Consider the following 13,671-nt stretch of genomic DNA (forward strand, 5'->3'; position numbering starts at 1 on the left):
AAAATGCTTCTGCAAATTACATTTGCCTTCCTTCTCTCTTTAAAGGTCTGCTCTATCCACAGTGTTGTAAGAATAATGCAAAATGAACACAATAAACACCACAAACCCATATGGCCACTGGCTACATAACATTAACGAAATTGATTTACACACAAATGTTACATCTTCATAAAAACACATGGTACTGAAACATATGGATCAGAAAGTTGCAAAGCTTAAATTCTTGTAGTCTGTGTCTACCAGTTTAGGTGAAATCAAGGGTATTCTCACCCCACCAGTGTTTGACATCTGACATTAGGGAACATCACTTCTCACTCTAGATAAAGGCATCAATTAAGATACAACTGAAGCAAACAACATCAGAGAAATGTTGGATTTATAACTGAGAATACATACTGTACACACTCACACTAAACCAAAAGCTTTTGACCCCTAACAAATGCATACATTTTATCGCGATGTTTATTTGAGACTTTACTAATATGATGCTTTGATATGGATATTCTTCAATATTTACTACTTTTTACTATGGTAATAATACGCTCGAAAAACACATTTCTAACAGCATCGGCTATCCGACATTGGTACTGATCACATCTGCACTAGGAGTTTTGATGGACTTGCCTTCTGTCTTTCACTGCCGCGTTCTTTCCTCGTTTTGAAACTACTCTTATTTTTATGTGAAGCCGATGAAACACGTGGTGTGCATTTGCATGGATATTTTGCCAGGTAACTTAAAAAGAACATTTATTAATGAAGTATTTCTTTATAAAATATAGCATTAGTATCCTGTGTATAGTTTTACAGGCCTTTTCCCTCATGTATACACATATTTCAAAACTTTCTGGATGATAACAAATTAGCAATCAAGGTTCAGTCATTTTTTTTGTTGTTGTTGGCTGTGCCACGTGGGATCTTAGTTCCCTGACCAGGGATCGAACCCGTGCCCCCTGCAGTGGAAGCATGATTCTCAACCACTGGACTGCCGGAGAAGTCCCCAGTCTTTTTTTTTAATGTTTAAACCATTTTTCGTGGAGTGGCCCAGAAAATAAAATTGAAAATTGTCTGCCCTCTGGGTTGTGGCAAGGTTTGACTGGTCACGCTGCCTCCAATCCATGCAATTTGACTACATAAATTAGCAATGTTCACCTAAGTAAAACCCGGTTTCAGCTATACGGCTTGTTTCCTTAAACTAATTTGATGTATACCTGACTGTCCCTCTTCTGGAGGGGGGAACACCAAGAAGGAGTTTCAAATAGATAAATACAGAAGGGACAGATAAGATTCATTAATATCACCACAGCCTAAAACAAGCTATGGGATGTAAAAGGTAAAAGAAATCACTGAAATTTAAAATCTTTTAAAAATGAAATATATGTATTTTTCATGAGGCTTTAGCTTACAAATAGTAAAATATTAACACCTACTTGAAGACAGAAAACATTTTCAGCCTTTAAAGTGTATTAAGAAACGATAGCTCTCTTCAAATACCTGAGCTGCGATCACTTACAAGCAGGTGTATGTTAGCCTGCATCAGGTCACTAGGGCAGGGTTTGCCTGGATACGGGTTTGGTGGGGTAGATCCCAGCCAGGGAGCGAACGGCACCACGAAGCCTCAGAAAAGCCCCTTGGGTATGGAACTGCCCCACAGCAGGGGGACTGCTGCACCAGGAAAGGACTTCAGACCCGTCCGTGTTCTGAGAATCAGGCGGCAAGCTGAAAGACCGAGTTGTGAACCTGGGCCACCGCTGGAGCAACCAGCAACCTGCAGGTCCGTCTGCTGAGCTGGGCACGGGGTGGCATCAGGACGGCGCCAGGCAGGACAGGGAGACCTGGGGGATGATGGCTTGGTGAAATGCAGGGGCTGGGACTCAGTGGGTGCTTACTTGGTGTAGTCACCTGGATTCAGTGTCAATTCTCTTGCTTCTCTGGCTGGTCTGACAGCCCTGGGGGAGCTTGGTGAGAGACTCGGGACCCGCGTAAGATCCCAGGCCGAAGCCTGAACCAAGGCTCAGGTCTGGGCACCGTCAACCAGAGCGGGAGATGATCCTTTCTACTCACAAGGATTCTCAGCCTGTGTGTGTGCAAGCCCATGCTCCTGACACACTTCCACCGCACAGCGGGTAACGACGGCAGCAACTGGCACGTAATTCACACAAGTAACCTTGTGAAGCCAGCGTGAGCATCTGCTTCACAGTAAGAAATAATGAGGACCCAGGCGTGACGGCAGCAGCTTCCCCCACCTGTGGCTCACGCACTGCCCGCCAGGCCCTGTGCAGAGCCCCTGACCACCTGAGCTCATGAATGCACAGCACAGTGACATCGGGGGCGGGGGGGGGGGGGGGGCGGTGTCTTACTTCACAGCCAAGGAAATCGAAACTTAGGCCATTAAATAATGTGTCCAAGGTGACACCATTCTTTGTTTTTTAATCACAGATTTCAATACCCAAGAAAAACAAGTTAAAATGAGGTAGGGGAAATTTCATCCCATATGGTATAAACCTTGTCAAAATGACTAAATCTGGTTGGGCTTCCCTGGTGGTGCAGTGGTTGAGAGTCCGCCTGCCGATGCAGAGGACGCGGGTTCGTGCCCCAGTCCGGGAAGATCCCACATGCCGCGGAGCGGCTGGGCCCGTGAGCCATGGCCGCTGAGCCTGCGCATCCGGAGCCTGTGCTCCGCAACGGGAGAGGCCGCAACAGTGAGAGGCCCGCATACCGCAAAAAAAAAAAAGACTAAATTTGGGGATTTTAAAAACCATACTTTCCCCTGACTTAGATATGAACATGATCGTCTAGAACGTGAATTCTGGAAACCATCACATCCCACACAAACTTCCATATACTACTGATTTCTTCAGGAAATGTTCACTCTATACTTCTGTTTCAGCCAAAACGTGAGCCCTCTCGTAAGCCCGCATTATACAAACTTCATTTTCTCCTGTTCCTCCTTCACTCTCTCACCGACCCGTCCGTCCTGCAGCCACACTGTTTCAGGAGACCCTGCATGCACGTGGGCCCCAGCGCCCCGCTTCTCTACGGGATGCTGAGTACTGCTGGGTGATACTCTCCGTATGCTGAATCAGACTCACTCTAAGTTTCTATTTACTCTTTTTTAAAAAATATTTATTTATTTATGTATTTATTTTTGGACGTGTTGGGTCTTCGTTGCTGCGCGCTGGCTTTCTCTGGGGGCTACGCTCTTCGTTGCGCTGCGCGGGCTTCTCATTGCAGTGGCTTCTCCTGTTGCAGAGCAGAGGCTCTAGGCTCGCAGGCTTCAGCAGTTGTGGCGCACGGGCCCTAGAGCGCAGGCTCAGTAGTTGTGGCACACAGGCTTAGCTGCTCCGCGGCATGTGGGATCTTCCCGGACCAGGGCTCGAACCCGTGTCCCCTGTGTTGGCAGGCAGATTCTTAACCACTGCGCCACCAGGGAAGCCGAGTTTCTATTTACTCTTAATGGGCCCAGCAAGGTCCCTCACAGTTTCCCCTCCTCCTGGTCAGCCCTCCCACTGCCCAGGACATTCTCCCTTCTCTGAGCATCTTCTAGTCCCTCAGCCTCCTGACCTGCCCTCTCTCACCCTCCTACCAGGTAAGATGCTTCCTACCCACCCCCCGTCAGGAGTCCCCCTCCCCTCTCCCCCCGCCCCCCACCCCCGGGGCCAACAGTGCTCTCTGCGTTCTCGCTTCCTTTCTGTCCCCTCCACTTTCATTCAGCTACAACTACAGAGAATTTTCTGGCATGAATCATGTGTTTGTTGCTAATTTTTAGCAGCAGTCTATTTGTTAAAAATTTTAATTCTCATTCTATTACTGCATTTGGTCAGATTTTTCACTTAAAAGATAGGAACAGTATGCTGAATTATAACAGCAATTGAAATACACTACTAATTTGTTGACAAGCTTTCAATCTGAACTACAGTCAGCATACTTCAGGACTCATAAACTCATTAGCTGTATCAGTCACCACTATGCTAACAAGTTGACAAAAAAGGACAGACACGGGGAGAAAGGAAGACGGGAAGAGTAAAACGCATTTTCTGAGAAAGAGGGAAAGTCCTTTGGGGCTATTTCCACTTAGCCCTTCAGTACTGTGTTGTATGAATAGCTAGCAAGCAGCATCACTCATTGTGGGAACTTTTACTAACTTACGAACGTTTCGCCGATTCCCATAAGGGGTAAAGCAAAACTTAACCTCTGTTGTTCAGAACCACTGTGATCACAGGCCCCAGTCCAGCACTGCTCCTGCACCCCAGCTCGGCCCACTTCCATTTCCATCCGGTGTGGGTCACTGCAGGACACATGGGGTTTTGCACAGTGTTGACATCGGCACTGCCAGTACCTAGAAGGCAGAACTCAGCCCCATGAGAATGACTCCAGAACTGCTCCTTCACTCAGCTTCATGGAAGCCAGGGAGTGACAGACTCTCTTTGTCTTACTTCCCTGATTCTGCTCACAATTGGAAGAAGCCTGGAAAAGCTTCCTGACTTTTCTGTCTTGACTAATAAACACAGCTTTCTTCATTATTTAACATGTGAAGCCCCGATATTTATTACCACTTTTCTTAGCAGGCTCGCATCATGCTGGGAAAGTACTCGGTTTCTTCTGAAATCTGTAGTTATTTGTAAATTCCATGAGTGCATTTTAGTGCCACAAGCCTCGCCCTCTGCTGATGAAGCTCTGACCGGCACTGGTCACGTGGCTGCTGCAACAGGGCTCTTTATAACCTTCTTTTCCTCCTTCCATTAGACAGTTAATTTCAAGTCCGCCCAAAGATAGGTTTTCTCATTACAGATAAGGCAAAATATAAGTGGAAAAGTAGACTGGCTTCCCTCCACCATAAGTAGAAAGTCTGATAAATTTTGATTTTTACTTTGCCACAGGCTGAGATCAGGTAAAGTATTCGCCCCTTAGCCCCTTCATCCTTTTCTAAAAGGAAGTAGGGGGCTTCCCTGGTGGCACAGTGGTTAGGAATTCGCCTGCCAATGCAGGGGACACGGGTTCAAGCTCTGGTCCAGGAATATCCCACATGCTGCGGAGCAACTAAGCCCATGCGCCACAACTACTGGGCCTGCGCTCTAGAGCCTGCAAGCCACAACTACGGAGCCCACGAGCCACAACTACTGAGCTTGCATGCCTAGAACGCATGCTCCGCAACAAGAGAAGCCACCGCAACAAGAAGCCCGTGCACGGCAACGAAGAGTAGCTCCCGCTCACGACAACTAGAGAAAGCCCGTGCACAGCAACAAAGACCCAACATAGCCAAAAATAAATTAATTTTTTTTAAAAGTTAAAAAAAAAAAAGTCACTGAGTTACAAGAATAAACTCAAAGAGAGACTGACAATTTCAAGCTGCCTGAGAACTAGGTACATTACTTTCTGGGTCTCTAAGCACTTTCAGATTTCCTGGGAGATTATATTGAATACTCCTAACTTCTAAAGACATTTTTTGGTATTAAACTGAAGATACATGGGGATCATAAATCTTGCCCCCTCTAAAATTTTAATATTACGATTTTCATCTCTTCCCCAAACCTTCTTCCCTTTTACTAATCATCCATGTGCTAACTGCATATACACAGGCATTCAAGTGTCAGCAATACTGAACAAAGCCCCGGAATTCTTTCTCCATCAGTAATATTTAACTAGAACTTTATTCCTACTTCCAAATGACCCTCTATTATATAATATATAGTATATTATATTGATATAATTATAATATAGTTACAATTAATAAATATATCAGCTTCTGACAATTAACGTGTTTCCTTGTAAGGTGAAAGACAAATCAGCACAGGTCTCCTTCCTGTGCTCTCATTCTGAGTTCAAACCAGAAAGCCTTCACAGAACAGGTATTACCAAGTCCTAGTAATTTTACCTCCTAAATCTCCCTCAAGTCCACCCCCGCCTCTCTCTACCCTTCACCCACAGAGCCATGAGGGCCGAGACCACGACTGCTTCATTCACCAGTGCACTTCCACGCTCGGCACACAGCTGGGCACAAAGACGCCCATAACACGTAAGGCATGGATGAACTGCCGTACTCCAAGGTGAGGGGAGCCAGGCCCCACATCTAATGGAGAATGCCACAGCACGCCCAGCAACCGGCTGCCCAGGAAGCACACGGTCAGGCAGCGGCTGAAAGCCCCAGGAAGCAAGCAGAGGAGGGTGGACTGTGCTGCCCAGGGCACCAGCGGCCAGCCCCAAGGCCACGAGCCGAGCGGACTCGGAGCACAGACAGGGCAGCAGCACCAGGGAGCAGGCAAGACCGACAGAGCCGGACTCTGCAACCTAATGACTGTAGGAGGGAATTTGCTGCAACTTGTCCTGTAATGACGTAATATAATTAGACAGGAAAGGTGACATGAACCTGGAGACTCTCATCCTCACCGTATGACCACGTCCCTAATTGTAGAGAAGAGGGCTGTTCCCTGAAGAATGAAACTGAAGTGGAGAGTGGGTAGGGTATACTTCCAGCACTGCTGTTAAGGAACATAGCCCAGGCCAGTGTCCCCACCTTGCCTGTAGATCCAACTGAAGAACAATGCACCTGTAACATGAATGAAGCCAATACGGCCTCATGACCAAGTTCCTGGCAGATGGCGTGTGAGCAGAAGTGATGTGGGCTGGTTCCAGGCCCGGTCACTGAAAGACAACCTCCCGTGAATAATCTTCCCTCTTTCCCCACCTGCCAGAGGGTGGAGAGAGAGGCCCCTGAGGGCCAGAGGAAGATGCCCAGAGGGTGATCTGAGCAAGAAATAGGCATCCCGGTGGCGCTGTGAAGTCAGTCCACTCTGGCTGATACTCCCACGCTGGACGCTCTGGGGCCATCGCCGAGTCTCCTTCACTGGGCCAGCACCACATGCCCCAGGTGCTGCAAATGCCGTCCTTCGCCAAGGACTGCCTGACATGGCCACGCACTCTGCCCTCTGCCCCAGGATGGACAACTTACGCCCCAAAGCCCTACCCTCTGGGGATCAGGCCAGGGCTGGGGACTTTCACCTGAAACCACACCTTACTCTGGGGGCTCCGCCTCCTTCCTGTCCTGCATCCCCTGCGCCCTTACCTAGTCCTGGGCACCCCAAATGCCCCTCCCGGGCCCTGCTGCTGCCCACCTAAGGCTCAACCCACACTGCTGCTGCTGCTGCCAATTCTGCAGAGAGCGCCTCTGCTATCTCCCTCAATCCTGCCAACAGCCCTACGAGGGAGCTATTGTGCTCACAGAAATCTTTTGAGCACTTAAATCACCTGCACAAAGCACAAGGTTAGAAAGCACAGGTCACCTATGGCCAGAGCAGGGAACTCGGACCCACCGTGCTATCTACTGCTTGCCGCGAACAGCAAACGGCAGGGACTTACTTTCACATCCCCTTATCTGTCTCAGTGTCTTACAATCACATATGTATATGTAGGTGCGTGAGAGTGTGTGTGCGCTTTAGAGTTAAGAAAACCAGTTAAATACTAAGTCCAGTCAAGTCAGACAGCCATGGACATTCCACTGGCCTGAATGGCTAATACAAATGAGCAGCTCTTATCTGATCAACCTGAGAGACTGATAAAGGAGGGAGGACCAGAGATGCTATCTACAGCTTAGAAAGAAATAGCTGACTCAAGCTGAGTAAACAAGGAAATTTCTGGCTTTGGAAGTTGGCTCAATAGAATAAGAATGGAAAAAGAGGGGTTTTGTGGGCTTAACCTTGAAACTAAGTGACACTAGCACGGTGTGGGAACCTGGGACAGCCAGGTGGAAGGCAGCGGGTGCCAGCTAAGATCACGGCAGCTAACCCGCAGGCCCCCAAGAAGCTGAAAGCCACCCTGAGGTGTACAAATGAGGGAGGCCGACACTGGCAAAGAGACAGCTTTAATGATAAACGCAGCGTATCCAACGAGGAAGAAGCCCGTTTCCAAGAGGGCAAATGCCTACGTAAGAGGATTAGAAAGAAGAGGGCAGATAATACACGGTATTATTCCGAAAGAAAGACAATGGCTGATACATGAAATAAACCACAGTGACAACGGCTACTTCTCTGGCGATGTCAGACCATGCCGGACACTAGGGAGAAACCATCTGGGAAGATAAGCGGGCCCCTAGTTGCCTCCATTTGCCTCAATGGATAACAGAACTTGAGAGTCTTGAATATGTAAACAAACTGAAAAATTTTCCGCTTTAAGGTCCTAGAAGCCGCTTGCTGACTGCTGTCAGTATTGGCTTTATGAAGTAAACACTTAACAGATAGGAGGTATCATTAAGCTCACAGTACCATTTTTCCTCATTGTCTTCTGTTCTGTTTGGAACACAGATGTCACTTTCTTTTTCTCGATTTACACAACTTAAGTTCTGACCACAAGTTTTAGCCACATGGAAAAGACTTCCCATTGCTTATCTAGTATAAGTTCTCACTTCTTCCTTAGTAACGGAAGGACAGCACTGTGCCCAGCTAGAAGACCACCGACCCCAGCCTGGGACAAGGCGAGCTGGCACAGCTGGACAGGGGCTCCGGGAAGGCTCACTAGGGGCTGCCTGACCCTCCTCCTCTTTCAGCCTGAAACTTGGGTAGGGGAAAAAAACGGATCTCTGGTAACAACACAGAACTGCTATACCCACCCAGAAGAACTTTATTTTTATGCGAAGAATATGACACTCAGTTTGTTAACTCCCTGTTACCTGCAGCCTCATTCACATCCTGACCGATGCCAAGTTTCCTTCATAAATACAGTGCAAGGATCAGGCAGAACCAGTCACCTTTCCTTTAAGGGATGAAGAAACTCAGGTTCACAGAGTTAAACAACTATCCAAAGTTACACTGACGTGTGGTCTATAAATGCTCTTTCTCCCCTCGCGCACTGCTTCCGCTGCGGCCAGCCTGTCCTCAGGTAATGCTGAATAAACGGCCGTTCCTGAGTCTGGCGTTCACTACCTAAATTCTCTTGATGCGATCATTCATGTAACAGCACCTGCCATTTCACAAGTAGAAAGGATAAGAAATGACCAACTCGCTCTAGAAAATGAAGAACTATTTTAAGACTGTTAGTGAGCTGTAAATACCTCACTTAACAGAACTTTTAGGACTACCGTAATTCTGCCTTTTGAAAGAAAAAGCTAGCATAATCCTTTCAAATAACTGCTCTGTTTTGCTTTTTTTTGCTTTATCCCTTTAGAAGTCCAAGGTAAGAAATTATCATTCTCCCATATAATTCTTATACAAATTGTACTTTCTTTTTTGCATCTCTTGTTAATTATGTGATGTTATCTATGTTAATCCTATTCAGGAAGAACTGATAACTTCAGTTACAGAAAAAGAAAGATGAAAACTTTGCATAAATTGCTTAGCACAAAGTTAATCGTATGATGCAAAGAATAAAGAGGCTCTAACAGCTATTATGTGACTTATCAGCTTCCCTGAAAGGGTCAGTTGGTATATTTTAATAAGACTAATTGAATACCTTAACAATGTCATTGAAACTTCATGAATCTTTCAATAAATTACAGCCTCCGCTACAACATGTTTTCATTTATTAATCTCACTTAAAATGCAAAGAACTATATAAGAAACCAATAGACACTTGAGAATGCCTCTCAGTTAATTCTGATTAAATGATGGGTTAAGTGCAAAGAATCAAGACCACTAGTGACCCCCGACGTAATTAGAATTACAGCCCGTTGTCACAACGTTAATCCTCTTATTTCAGTATTTTCCATAGATTTTTTTCTTTCAGGTTATGCCTTGTTTAAATACCTACATTCATTTTCCTAGAAGGTACCTGTGTATTTGCAGACGCATTCTTAACATTCTGAAGCACCATATACCCAGCAGCAAGCGTTAGGTTTCACACTGGAGGTGGTGGGGGAGAGAGGAGGACACCACATGAACTTAAATACGCTAGGGTATTTAAGGTTACTGGTTCAAGCGGTGAAGCTAGAGCAGGCACTGCAAGTTATAACACTGTTACTTTAGTACAAAATACTGTTTCTGATGAACCTACTGAAGACTGTTTACACTTTTTCATAAATCAAACAACCTTTTATCCCTATACCTCGCCCCCCGCCACTCCCCTCCGGAAACAAGCTCACCCAACGTCAGGCCCTACCGTGGTAAACTTCTCCACCTCAGCACTCCTGACAGCCACAATCTTACAGCTGTGATGCATCTTACCAGATCCAATTATTTTTACCCAGTTTACTGAGGTGCATTTTAATATTCAGGGAGAAAGGGAGAAGGTTCAGCACGATTAAGAGACTCAGGTCGCCTTGCTTCAAATCCTACCTCCTGCACCCAGCTATGTGAACTTGAGCGATTTCATCTTTCCAAGACTCAAAGTTTCCCTATCTGTAAAGTGGAGAAAATGGTACCTTCATGAGGTTGTTGAACACAAGCTTTGAGCAAAATCTGGAATATTGTAATCACTCAATAATGTTCTTCATTTCCCACTGGTCGTCAATAGTATATGCTCTAGGAAGATGGTATTTCCTCATTCAATGAAGGACTAAGAAAGCAAAGCAGCGGTATCAGCTCTATCGACTGAAAGCACAGTCTGTCTCAAAATTCTCATCTCAATATACCTACCGTATGACCCACAATCCCCACCTCCCAACTATTCACTGACAACTATGACCAGAAAAAATTCCAATGTCCAAATGGTGACTGGGCAGACAAACTGGGCTATATGTGCACAATGGAATAATGCTGGTCAATAAGAAAGGACAAACCACTGGCAAGGGCGACAAAAGGGATGGTCTAGCCTCAAATACACTGTGCTGGGAGCACGAGGCCAGGCTCGAAATGAAGCATGCCATGTGGTTCCATTCATGCGCCACAATTTGAGGAGCAGAAAGCAGATCACTGGTTGCCAGGGGCTGGGGTGGGGAAAGGGGCTGCCTACAAAGGGGCAGCACAAGGAAGTCTTCTGGGGAGACGGAACTGTTCTCTATCTTAATTGTAGTGATTACACAACCGTATGTATTTGTTAAAAATCAGAGTGTACATCAAAAGGACAAAATTTTTAAAGTTTAAAAAAATTCACATCTTTTGGAAGAAGTGCTTTCAGGTGCTTTCAAATAAAATAGGGCCACTTTCAAAGTTTAAACAGAACTATGGACCTTCAAGGACTCCTGGAAAAATAAACATTAAAAAAAAATTGGTGTGCTTTGCAGGACAAATCAGTAAAAACAGGACAGAGATTTTCTTGGCATGGAAGGAGTTCTAAGACTTTGAAACTTTGTGTTATTGTCAACATTTCATTGGCTGAGTTATTAAATTACAGATGGGCAAGTCAAACTCAAAGTTCAAGTCTACTATACAATGAATGGCACTATGTATCTGGGAGGATTTATGAAAGGTATTCAATTCAATGTAACAGTTTTACTTAGCCAAAAATGAAACAAAATAGTGCATCACACTTTTACAATGCAGTTTTTACACTGTGACTTAATGGCTGGACTTTATGATCTCAATGAGTATTCCCTGGCCTTCGAGTTATTGGTGTGGATGCCCACCACCCTCTCTCCACCCAACGCACACAACACTTGCTGACAGGACAGCAAGTCAACAGGGCACTGAATTTTATAACCACCATATTTAATAGCTGTTACCACAGTGCTTAGCTGCTCCTGGTACTGCTGCAGATGGGAATGCACTGATATGATTAAATCTGATGGTATGATAATGTATGGTAATCATGATTAATCAGAAACCCACCAGCAAATGAAGGATGTTGGGTATTATGTCACCTGCATTTTAAAACGCATTCTCTTGCTGCAAGCCTGACAATGTTTGACAGGGGGAAGGACCTCCTCCCACATTCACCTGCTACTACTCAGAGATCTGGTAAGAGAAAATGCCCAGCATTTCTTACCCATCTTAAGTGCTAATAATTACAAGGCATTGCAGGCAAGTTGTAAAAACAAGGGTTCAAAAGAAAGACTTCTTTTTCCTAGACGGAACAAAGTCTGGACTCACATCTGCAAGGGCTATAATCAGAGAGAAATGTAATTTGATGCAGCAGTCTCATCAAACATGATTTGCATGAAATGCCATATAAAATACATCCAAGAAGTGTCAATCACCACCACCTGATACCATGCATCCGCGTTACATGGAAACACAGTGCAGTCAGACCTACCTGTGAGGTGCTATAACTACACAGTAAACACAAATGGAAATCTCATTTATCGGGTCTACCTAATAAGGTAATCACTAAGGAGACTAATTTAAACTTAGTATGGTAGTCTTTTTTAAACATAATATTTAGTTTTCATTTAAACAAAGATCACTAGGAAATTATTCAGTAGCCAAATTACTCAGTATTTAATTGGCTACCCTGAAATAGCAGCATTTACCAGAAACACCAAGGCAAAATGAATGACTCAATAGTTTTAAAATAGCCTAGGTCAAGAATCTTCACAATGTGAGTTACCTGAAATTCATATGTATGCTTACCTGACACTGAAAACACTTTAAAAATATTATTAATCAACACTTCAGAGTTGCTTTTTCAAGTGGACAAAGTTTAAAAACAACAAACATCTCTTTGAGGACAAATACATAACTGGATAGCCATACTTATGGATAAGGAAAGGACTTAAAACTTTAATGACAAAAACATCAGGAACAGCCTTGTGGAAAGAGAGATCTATTAAACTAATATGTCAACAAAGAACATGGAACTGAAAACAGAATTCAGATAGACACAAAAACAGAAGCTGACTTGCAGAAAGGTAAACTAGTCTCCCCATCCTCGCTCCCTTGCAAAAACAAAAGAAAAAAGAGGGCTTCCCTGGTGGCACCGTGGTTAAGAATCCACCTGCCAATGCAGGGGACATGGGTTTGATCCCTGATCTGGGAAGATCCCATATGCCATGGAGCAGCTAAGCCCGTGCGCCACAACTACCGAGCCCACGTGCCACAACTACTGAAGCCCGTGCGCCTAAAGCCCGTGCTCCACAACAAGAGAAGCTGCCGCAATGAGAAGCCCGCGCGCCGCAACAAAGAGCAGCCCCCGCTTGCCGCAACTAGAGAAAGCCCGTGCAAAGCAACGAAGACCCAATGCAGCCAAAAATGAAGAAATAATTTATTTTTTAAAAAAACAAACACACACACACACACACACACACACACGAGAAAACCACAAGTGTCCTGTGAAATCACACTAAAAGGTCGTGGCATGAAAAAAATGCTTCAGGAGTGGACTGCGGGCAAGTAGGCGGCTAGATGGCAGGATGGGGCAGAAGAGAAGGAGCTGAAATGGAGGAAGGACGAACAGTCACTCGATGGCCCCCTGATCTCCTGAGGCACATGCTTCCTTCCTGTGCCAATCTGCTCTTGCAAGTAGTCGCTATTTCTAAGGTACATTTTACATTCAGCAGATTAATATTCTGATATGAAAATAAGTATGAAAAAGATTCATTCTCTGATATGCTTGCTATCAACTGAGACATACTTACGATTCCAAAAAAGATTCATAACTCTGATATGAAAAATTAAAATAGTCCTGGGAATAAAAGCTTAAGTGAGAAGAAAGCACTAATGGCTATATCTGTAACTAAAATTAAATACGTGAATCTAATTTTTAGAAACATAAATTACAAAGCACTTCACTAAATTCCATAAACAAAGGAAGAAGGGGGAAAAAAATCCCATCTGGATGCAAAGACTAACATGACAAAAGAAGTGCTGGCAG

At 44.9% G+C, this 13,671-nt stretch overlaps 1 protein-coding gene across 13 annotated transcripts in view; it reads right to left on the reverse strand.

Annotated features, from left to right (window-relative positions):
* Positions 1-13,671, reverse strand: part of RBM33 (RNA binding motif protein 33) — a 117,328-nt gene that overhangs the window by 41,716 nt on the left and 61,941 nt on the right. The gene's annotated exons all lie outside the window — the stretch shown is intronic.

The sequence above is a fragment of the Orcinus orca genome, chromosome 9 (assembly GCF_937001465.1).
Source record: "Orcinus orca chromosome 9, mOrcOrc1.1, whole genome shotgun sequence".
Taxonomy (NCBI): domain Eukaryota; kingdom Metazoa; phylum Chordata; class Mammalia; order Artiodactyla; family Delphinidae; genus Orcinus; species Orcinus orca.